The sequence below is a fragment of the Triticum aestivum genome, chromosome 4A, assembly GCF_018294505.1.
Source record: "Triticum aestivum cultivar Chinese Spring chromosome 4A, IWGSC CS RefSeq v2.1, whole genome shotgun sequence".
Lineage (NCBI taxonomy): Eukaryota > Viridiplantae > Streptophyta > Magnoliopsida > Poales > Poaceae > Triticum > Triticum aestivum.
In genome coordinates, this window is record NC_057803.1 from 556,699,524 (window position 1) to 556,709,213 (window position 9,690).

The 9,690-nt window shown below is 42.3% G+C and overlaps 1 pseudogene; it reads right to left on the reverse strand.

Moving 5' to 3' along the window:
• LOC123083912 (pyruvate kinase-like) overlaps positions 1-5,541 on the reverse strand; it is an 11,211-nt pseudogene extending 5,670 nt beyond the window's left edge.
• Positions 5,542-9,690: the final 4,149 nt, after the last annotated feature.

Sequence of the window (9,690 nt, forward strand, 5' to 3'; positions counted from 1 at the left end):
CATGTTTATCAAGAGAACGTAGAACTCCAAAAGACTCCAAGTGGGTCATGGGTTCTCCCACGTATTTCATGGTTCGCTTGAAGTACAAATCCTGGTTGAAGACCTTCTTAGCCTGTGAAACAATTCATGATCACCAAATATAAAGAGAGAAAAGGTAGGAGGGAGTGAATTTCCATCAGATTCCATTAGAGTGCCAAAGATATACTTGTTGACATTTAGGGGCTGTTCCAAAGAATGGTATTTATTTGTAACATTTTAGTATTGAAGTCTGATTTGAACTACAAATGGGAACCTATCAACAAATGCCTCCCAAACACTCATGTTTATCAAGAGAACGTAGAACTCCAAAAGAAAGCTCACCTCAGCACAAATTCTGCCTACTGTTGAAATAGTCTCAACTGGATACAACCCACGGCAAGTCTCAGCACCAAGGAGAATGTCATCACTACCTGAACAAAACAATTATGATTCATGTTACAACTTGTGTAATTATAGTTTGTTTGGGTGTAGTAAAGAGCAATTGTACAGGATCACCAAAGTATAAGATATCTGCAAGAGGCAAAAACTAACTGTCCAGCACCGCATTTGCCACATCAGTTGAAATAAGAACACCTAAAGAACAAAACAAAGTAGTACTCAATTGAGAAAAATACATGTTAATTTTGGCTAAAATCGGAGTTTGGCTAAGATCAGCTAACTTTGAGAGGAACTCCCGTGCCTATTACAGGAAAAATACTATCAACGTTAGGAACATTTTCCCAAAGTATTAAGTGCCCAAACATGTGATACTATTCAACAAAATTCAACAAAATATCAATATAAAAAAATTCAATCTGTTGGGAAAGATGGCACTGTGAAGTAGTACACTCTAAATATCGACATAATGAGTTACTTACTTGCCACACATCTTCTGCATGCCTTGTATAAGAAAGAGAGAGGAAGTCAATCTTGTTTGGAGCACCGCATTTTTTCATAACCTGAAAGTGGTGCATGCTCATATAGTCATATAATGGGTTACAGCAAGGAGCTCCAGTTTTACGGAAAAAAATAGCATGCAAAGTCTAGTCGCCAAGTTAATACAAGGAGCAACAGAGATTCTTGGGAGGAGTTCCTTACATCTTTATGCTCATCCGACAGTGTGGGCACGTTGATATGGATCTGGGAGCAGTGCAATGTGAAGACATAATCACAAAAAAGTTCAGAAAAAAGAATAGTCAGTCTACACTAAACAAGTAATAGGTGTATTACCTATGGTGAGGAACTACCAATACCAAGTTAGCATAAATGATTATTCGTCAAGATACGAGTTCACATTCGACAAATAGCAATCAATCGCTCCATATAAAATGTACCATCTCAAGGCAAACTTGTAAGAGATATGCTTAATAAGGTGAATAAAACACACCATAGCTAGTATACTAACACAGAAGTGATATCAATATTCATACCTTCCACATCAGATTTGAATAACTGGACTTCAAAAGGGAACAAGGAATAGTAATACCAAAAAAATTCACCTCAATGAACAACAATCCACCTCAAGGCTCAAACAACAATCCATTGGCCTACATGGTTTGTACCTTCTCAAGGCAATCAATCAAACAACAAACAACAATCCACCTCAAGGCAATCAATCAAACAACAAACAACAATCCACCTCAAGGCAATCAATCAAACAACAAACAACAATCCATCTCAAGGCAATCAATCAAACAACAAACAACAATCAATCAATCGTGCCATATGGGAACATAAGAAAAGCGTGATAACAATAAACCAATTGAAAAGAACACCATCAGAACAACCGCAACGGACAGAACAAGATTCTCTGCATCTAGGATGGGAGCACACACGCCTGCCGAAAGCGAGACCAGCACACAACCGCAATGTTGAGACCTGCATCTAGGTGGGACAAGAATCGACAGAGGGCCAATAATCCACCTTGTATTAACGGACCCTGGAACTAGAGTATCACAAGGGCGCATGCATTTGAGATCTGAAAATAACCGACAAACAACATAGGTGATGGAACAGAGGAACCGATCTGACACTGCTCCAATTTCGAAACCAGAACTAATGATTCCTGCAACCATCGCCGGGCGCGAACACGAAACGCATGATCATGAAATAATAGAAGCGCACGCACAAGTAAACGCAGGAACCATCGGTCACCATGAACACAAAACGTGGGAACAGAAGTTTCTCAAACAGACTTGTTAGTTCGCAAACTAGACCGACCGACTGCTCGCTCGCTCACTTCCTCCCAGAGTCGCAGGGACGGAGACCCCCGACGAGACGGCCCCAAGAACACACGAAAGCATCGGGGCGACAGCGAGGACGACAAAATCATATCACAAGCGACTCTAGACTGACGAGGAGAACGAGTAAATCAAACCAGACACGATTTTCTATCTAAACGGACGAATCGAGGACAAGGAAAATCAGTCGAGTCATACGCGCTTCAAGACAGACGAATCGAGAACGAGCAAAATGACAAATCAGGCGCGATTCTTCTAATCTAAACGGATGAATCGAGCGGGGACGAGCAACATAAAGTCAGAGGCGAGAGGAGAGGGAATCGGGGACGAATTGCCTCACCAGACGCGAGAGGAGGAGAGGCACGAACCGAGGACGAATTGCCTCAACAGACGCGAGAGGAGGAGAGGTAAGCCATTCATACCTAAAAAATATATGTTTCAAGTTGGCAACATCGGTTGTCTCTCATCAGTTCCAAGAAGATGGCTAGCCTGAAATGACATGAGCAACTTAAAATGTGAGTGTGATGTAAATGATGTTTCTATTATTCTTGAAGCAAGAAAAGTAACTTACATCATCAGCAGCACCCGCAGTCATATTTGCAAATGAAGATTTAGATGACCTGTTATGTAATAGGCATCATAGAAATCAGTTTATGATCATAACAGCATAAGTAATTATTCATGTGTATATATCAAAGTTATCAAGAAATCAAGGATTCGGTATAAAACAAGTCAGAACAACTGATCACAATTTAAACTCTGACCATTTGAAAGCATAGAAACTTACCGATGATTTGTAGTCCTGCAACTCGAATAAGTCACCTGGTTTGTCGTCTTTGACTTTAGCTATAGGTGAGAAGAACTAAGAACAAATAAAGTACACAAATGGAAGTAACCAGTGTGTTTCGAAATTAACAAACATCCCACCCAGGGGGGAATGCATTTCAGCAAACCATAAAAATAGAACAATCAAAAGAATACCTCTCTCGACATTGCTTGCCTATACATCCACCCATGGCGTACTTCTGTGTCCAGGCACACTCATACTTGGCCCAATCAGTCTTGTACATGTGAGAAATCTCAGGCACCAGAGGATCATTGGGATTGGGGTCCGTCAGCAATGAACAGATTGACAGGAGGACCTGTTAACAAAGACGGGTAAATATTAGAGAAACATAAATGAAGATTTTTTGTGAGATTAATTTGCTGAAGGAACCAAGCTTATATCAGCAACAAGATTTAAGCAAAAAATGGAACAACCAAGCTAGGAATGCAGATCATTACCTTTGAGATGGTCAAAGTCGGGCTCCACTGTTCCTTGAGAATGTCGAGGCAAATGCTGTCGTTGCTGTTGATGTTTGGGTGGAACACCTTGGTGCGGAAAGAGACCTGAAATATGTTCATGTCTGAATGTCAGAAAAAAATAGATAAGATAGCAAGCAACAGCAAACTAATTGTTTGAGGACCCCTAAGACATTTGTGTGACAGCAATTCCAATATCATTACAAAGGTTAGCTCGGTACACCAGAAATTACCTTCGGGGGCTTGAAGGGATAATCCAGTGGGAAATGGATGTTCACCAAAAATAGACCACCAGTAAACAGGCTGTCCGAGGGTCCCATGATAGTGGCCAGCCAGTGGAACATGTCCTCACTTACAGGACCTGCCTGAATAAAAGGAAAGTAATACAGTATTACGCAACAGTCAGACAAGCATTTGTATGAAGCCAGTCAAGTATGAGTAAGAAACAAGTCATATTTGCTGTGAGATCAAACAGCGGCCAGCTTTAGTTATGTGTGAACAAGTTCAGAATTAGGCATGAAATTATATTATCAAGGGTTATCCATCATATACGCGTCCAGTAAAATGATTAGAATAATTCAAAGTTCATTGATCTTCATTTCAAGAGGTTAGTTCAACCAAATGTTGTATGAAAAAACATCAAGTCACCCAGGAGGCCAGGACATCCACTTAAGCCACTTATTCTCCACAAAAACACAGAACATCAGGTTTACACACATTATGAATGCTAAAGTTGTTTCAGTAATTATATTTCTTCCTGTATGCATTGATAGACCAAGGAAAACAGGTGACCATTACAACCTCACCTACTAAAACATAGGCCACTATTGATGATTCTCTCTATTGGTTAGGATGGTACCGTTCATGTTTCTCAAATCAGATTTACACAACATTAACAATGGTAAAGTTGCTTCAGTAATTATATTTCTTCCAGTATGCATTGATAAACTAAGGAAAGCAGGTGATCATTGCAACCTACTAAAACAGAGGTCACTTTTGACAATTCTCTCTATTGATCAGGTTAGTACTGTTCGTGTTTCTCAAATCAGATTTAAACAACATTACCATAAAGTTGCTTCAGTAATTATATTTATTCCCGTATGCGTTAATAGACTAAGGAACACAGGTGACCATTGCCACCTCACCTCCTAAAACATAGTTCACTCTCAAAAATTATCCCTATTGATTTGGTTGGTACTATTTATGTTTCTTAAATAGTCTAGTCCATGCCTAACAGATTAGATTGGTACTGTTTATGTTTCTTAAATAGTGCTAGTCATGCCTAACTATCCATATAAATTGTGAAGTCCTTGGCAATTTTAATTTCTTTTGGTTATGGCAGTTAAGATAACATATAGTGCTACAGGGTGGTGCATGTTCTGCCCATGTGGTACTGACTGTAAACTGTAATAAGGTTGGCATACTTTATAACCTAACAAAACAAAATCCAAGGGTTTTTTAATGACCTGCTCAGAAGATACATCACACACTTGACATGAGTCAATCATAATTGTAGTCCATGTACAGTTCATAAGCAGTGCGAGAGCACAACAAACCTAAAAGCACTGCGAGAGCACAACTATATAATCAACAACCTAACCCCCATGACCAGTAACAACAGTTAACAACCAGACCATGCCAACAGCGCGCTCATCCAGACACAACCCAATTCGGGGCAAACGGAATCAAACGGGGCAGAGGGGAAATCACCTGCGCTGAGGTGGGAGGGTCCTTCTGCAGGTCCTTGCAGTGAGATCATTTTGTTGGTCCATACTTGCTTACAAGATCAATAATTTTGTCATCTTCCTGTATAAAAATATCATAATCATAAATACAACTATAAAATGTGCAAAACATATATTTTTTTCGAGCAAAGTCAGGAGTGCAGTGCCAAACCTCTTGAGTCCAAGGACCTTTGATGAGTTCAGGGTTAAGAACCTTCTGCCATGGATGTAAATATTGTACCTCTGCCCTATCCAGAAAGAGCTTAGCTGCGTTAGGTAGATACCGACACAATATGTGAGCTCACCACACTTTCATATACAAAACGTCATCCAAGGAAGTATGGTGTTACTATATAACTAGCTAAAATGTGGGATATGCATTCATAAGTTTACCATTACTAGCCATGAGATAAACATTGTGTAAAATATAGGAACGATTTAAATTCGAGAGGGATTATCATCCAAAGACATACCAGGTTGATGAGCGATCCATGACTTTAGTTAAACCACCAGAAGCACACCATCAGAACAACGATAATGAATCAAATTAGCCATCATGAAAACATCCATGCAAATATCAGGTAAATGAATGCTTTGGGACTACAGGCATCAGCATCGCAAAATGTAAAGAATGTAAATATACCTGTGCTATATGCCAACTCAACCCATCAGTGTCCTTAGCAACATAATAAAGAGCAAATGTGATATGTCCAGATCAACATGTATGTACCTTAAATACTTAGAAAAGCATTATTCCAAGGACTGGACAACAGTAATACTAAAAAAAGAATATGATATCCACATAAGACATAATCACAAATAATTCAGAAAAAAAGAGTAGTGCTAGGTCTGTTACCTATGTTCAGGAACTACATATACCAAAGTTAGATACCAATCAACAAATAGCAATCAATATTAATAACCATACACAAACATCAATCAATCATGCCATATAAACATGTACCATCTCAAGGCAACAAACAACAATCAATGGTGCCATGTAGAAACATACCATCTCAAGGCAACAAACATCAATCAATTGGCCTAGGTTTTTACCTTGTCAAGGCAATCAATCAAAGAACAAACAACAATCCATCTCAAGGCAATCAATCAAACAACAAACAACAATCCATCTCAAGGCAATCAATCAAACAACAAACAACAAACAATCAATCATGCCATATGGGAAGATAAGCAAACATGATAACAATAAACAATTGAAAAGAACAGCATCAGAACAACCGCAACAAACAAGAACAGGATTCTCTGCATCTAGGATGGGAACACACACGACTGCCGGTAGAACAAGAATCGACACAGAAACCGATCTGACACTGCTCCAATTTCGGAACCAGAACCGATCGTTCCTGCAACCGTCGCCCCAAAGCAAACACGAAACGCGAAATCGTGAGATAACAGAAGCGCACGCACAAGTTTCTCAAACAGAAACACGGGAACCATCGCTCCACCGTGAACACGAAACACAGGATCGTCAGATAACAGTAGCGCGCGCACAAGTTTCTCAAGCAGACTTGTTAGCTCGCAAACCAGACGGTGACCCAAACCGATAGACCGCTCGCTCGCTTCCTCCCAGAGTCGCAGGAACGAAGACCCCCGACAAGACGGCCCCAAGAACACGCGGGGCAATGACAAGGCCGAGCGAGAATCAAAGCACACGCGACTCTAAACTAACGACGACGGCGAGGACGAGCAAATCAAACCAGGCGCGATTTCTATCTAAACGGCCGACGGCGAGGACGAGCAAAATCAAACAAATCAGACGCGCTTCAGAACAGACGAATCGAGGACGAGCAAAATGAAACAAATCAGACAAGGTTCTTCTACTCTAAACGACGGATGAATCGAGTGAGGACGAGAAACATAGGACGAGCAAGGACGAATTGAGCGAGGCGAGAGGAGAAGAGGCACGAATCCAGGACAAACTGCCTCACCGAACGCGAGACGAGGAGAGGCACGAACAGAGGACGAGTCGCCTCACCAGACGCAAGAGAGGAGCGGCACGAGTCGAGGACGAGCGCACGCAGCTGGCGCACGGCGCCGGTCGCCCGCCACTTGCCCGAGCCCCGCGGGGCGAGGCCCGGGCGCCCGCCCGCGTCCTCGGGGAGCGGCGCGGCCCTGCAAGCGGAGAGGGAGCAGGGCACGAGCGGGCGGCTGGATTTGGAATCGGAGGCCGGCACGGAGACCACCACGCAGCCAGGACGGACCGAGGACGAAGGAAGGAGGCGAGAGGCGCTGCCCGGACAAAGATAGGAGGAGCGGGCCGGCCAAAGGGCGGAGCTTTATAGCCGTGGCGGAGGCGGTGGCGGTGGCGGCGAGCGGATATGAAAGGTAAGTTTTTTCTGTGAGACAAGGATATGAAAGTTAAGTGGAGCGGGGGTTGGCGGCGGCGCGTCCGTCTCCGTCCGTTTTCCAGGCAGCTGATGCCCGTGCATGCCGTTGCCGTGTCTTTCCTTCTTATTTTTTAACTGAGCGGTGAAAACAAGGCCAAGTCTAGCGAGCGGCCGGCTGCTCGCTTAAGGGGTGTTTGTTTTCAGGGACTTTTTGGTGTAGGGATTAAAAAAAGTCTCTCTTAGAGACTTTTTAACCAAACTGGAGGGACTATTAGGGACTAAAAGTTGCGTTTTGGGACTAAATGAAGAAGACTCTCAAGGAGGTATCTTCTGAGACTTTTTGAGACTTTTCCAACAATGCCCCTCCATGCACTCATTGGTCCGCCACCTCATGATGTTGTTTGGTTGTTATTTTTCTATATATTAGGGGTAATATGATCATTTAATAACCTCTAGAGAGGAACTAGGGACTTTTTAGTCTCTAGAAACAAACAAGGAGGGACTTTTTAGGGACTAGAGACTTTTTAGTTGGGACTAGAAAAAGTCCTAGGACTTATGAACCAAACAGGGCCTTAGCCTACGCGAGTGGCCGGACTAAACTGGAAATTTTGTGTCCCTTTTCTAATTAACCATCCTAATTAAAAAGCTTTTCATCTGGTCTTTAAATGTCTGCACAGCCATCCTTTCGGTGCATGCGTTTTATTCTTTGGTGTATTTAATTCGTGGTTTCAAAAACTAAAAAAAAAAGCATAACTTTTAATCCGCATGTCGGAGTTAAGATCCGTTTTCACCGCTGGAATCCTCGCAATGTGCTCTTCGAAACTAGATCCCGTATGGGGATGTTTCGATGAACTAGTCTTTCTGCCAACTAAACAACAATGTGTGTGCAACTAGACTAGATTGCCGTGCCAACTGAGGATATGTGTGTGTGCCAAAAAAGTCCTGTCAACTAAACATCAATGTGTGTGCAACTAGACTAGATTGCCGCTCCAACTGAGCATATGTGTGTGCAACTAGTGTCCTGCCAACTAAACATCAATGTGTGCAACTAGACTAAATTACAAGACAACTGAGCATATGTGCGTGCAACTAGTCTTCCTGCCAACTAAACATCAATGTGTGTGCAACTAGACTACATTACAAGCCAACTAAACATCAATGTGTGTGCAACTATACTACATTACAAGAGTAGGTTGCACATCGACTTTCGTCGAGGCAATAGACTAGTTGCACATCAAAGTTGTCGTGGTTGCTAGGTTGCAACCTCATACGAAGGTGCAGCTCCAAACATTAGTTTTGGAAAAAAGTTGCACGATGTAGTAATAAAGTTGCACAATACAGTAAAAGAGCTGTACAATATAACATCAAAGTTGGCATAAAAAATCGTCAAAACATACCCATGCGGGGTCTAGTTTCAAAGATCTCGCGTGAGGATTCCAATAGTAAAAACGGATCTAAATTCCGAAGCACGGTTTAAAAGATATGGCTTTTTAAAAATTTGAAAACCCGAATAAATGGACATACGCATCCATGGAATAATGCGGTGTCTTGCCCATGTGACCATCCTAGTAGTACATGCCACGTCACGAATAAAGACAAAATTAAGATCACAAAACTACATGCATGCGTGTGTAAGACCGACCGCTCGTTTCCTCTAATTAGTGCGTATGCATTCTTTAGAATTTAGGTGAAAACAAATGTGCTCTTTTTTAGAGCTGAAAACAAATGCTACCACTACCCCAAAAAAGAGAAAAAAATGCCACGTTCATATATGCACAGGGAACTAAAACATTTGATGTACTCATTTCGCTAGCACCAACTTAAGTGTAATTCTTTTTTGGCCCAGAAAGAATAGGTAGGATACGTATCCGAGTTGATCGAAAACTCGAATCACCCGCTCTAGCTTATGCCGCTTCCCTCCCATTCATCGCCTCTCCTTCCCTCCTGTTGTCAGACAAAGCCCGGTCGGTGTAGGCGGCAGCAGGGCGTTCCTCCCCTCCTGATGGGGTGCTCAACGCGGGATGCGGCATCGTGTCGGGGGCGCGGCGGCAACGA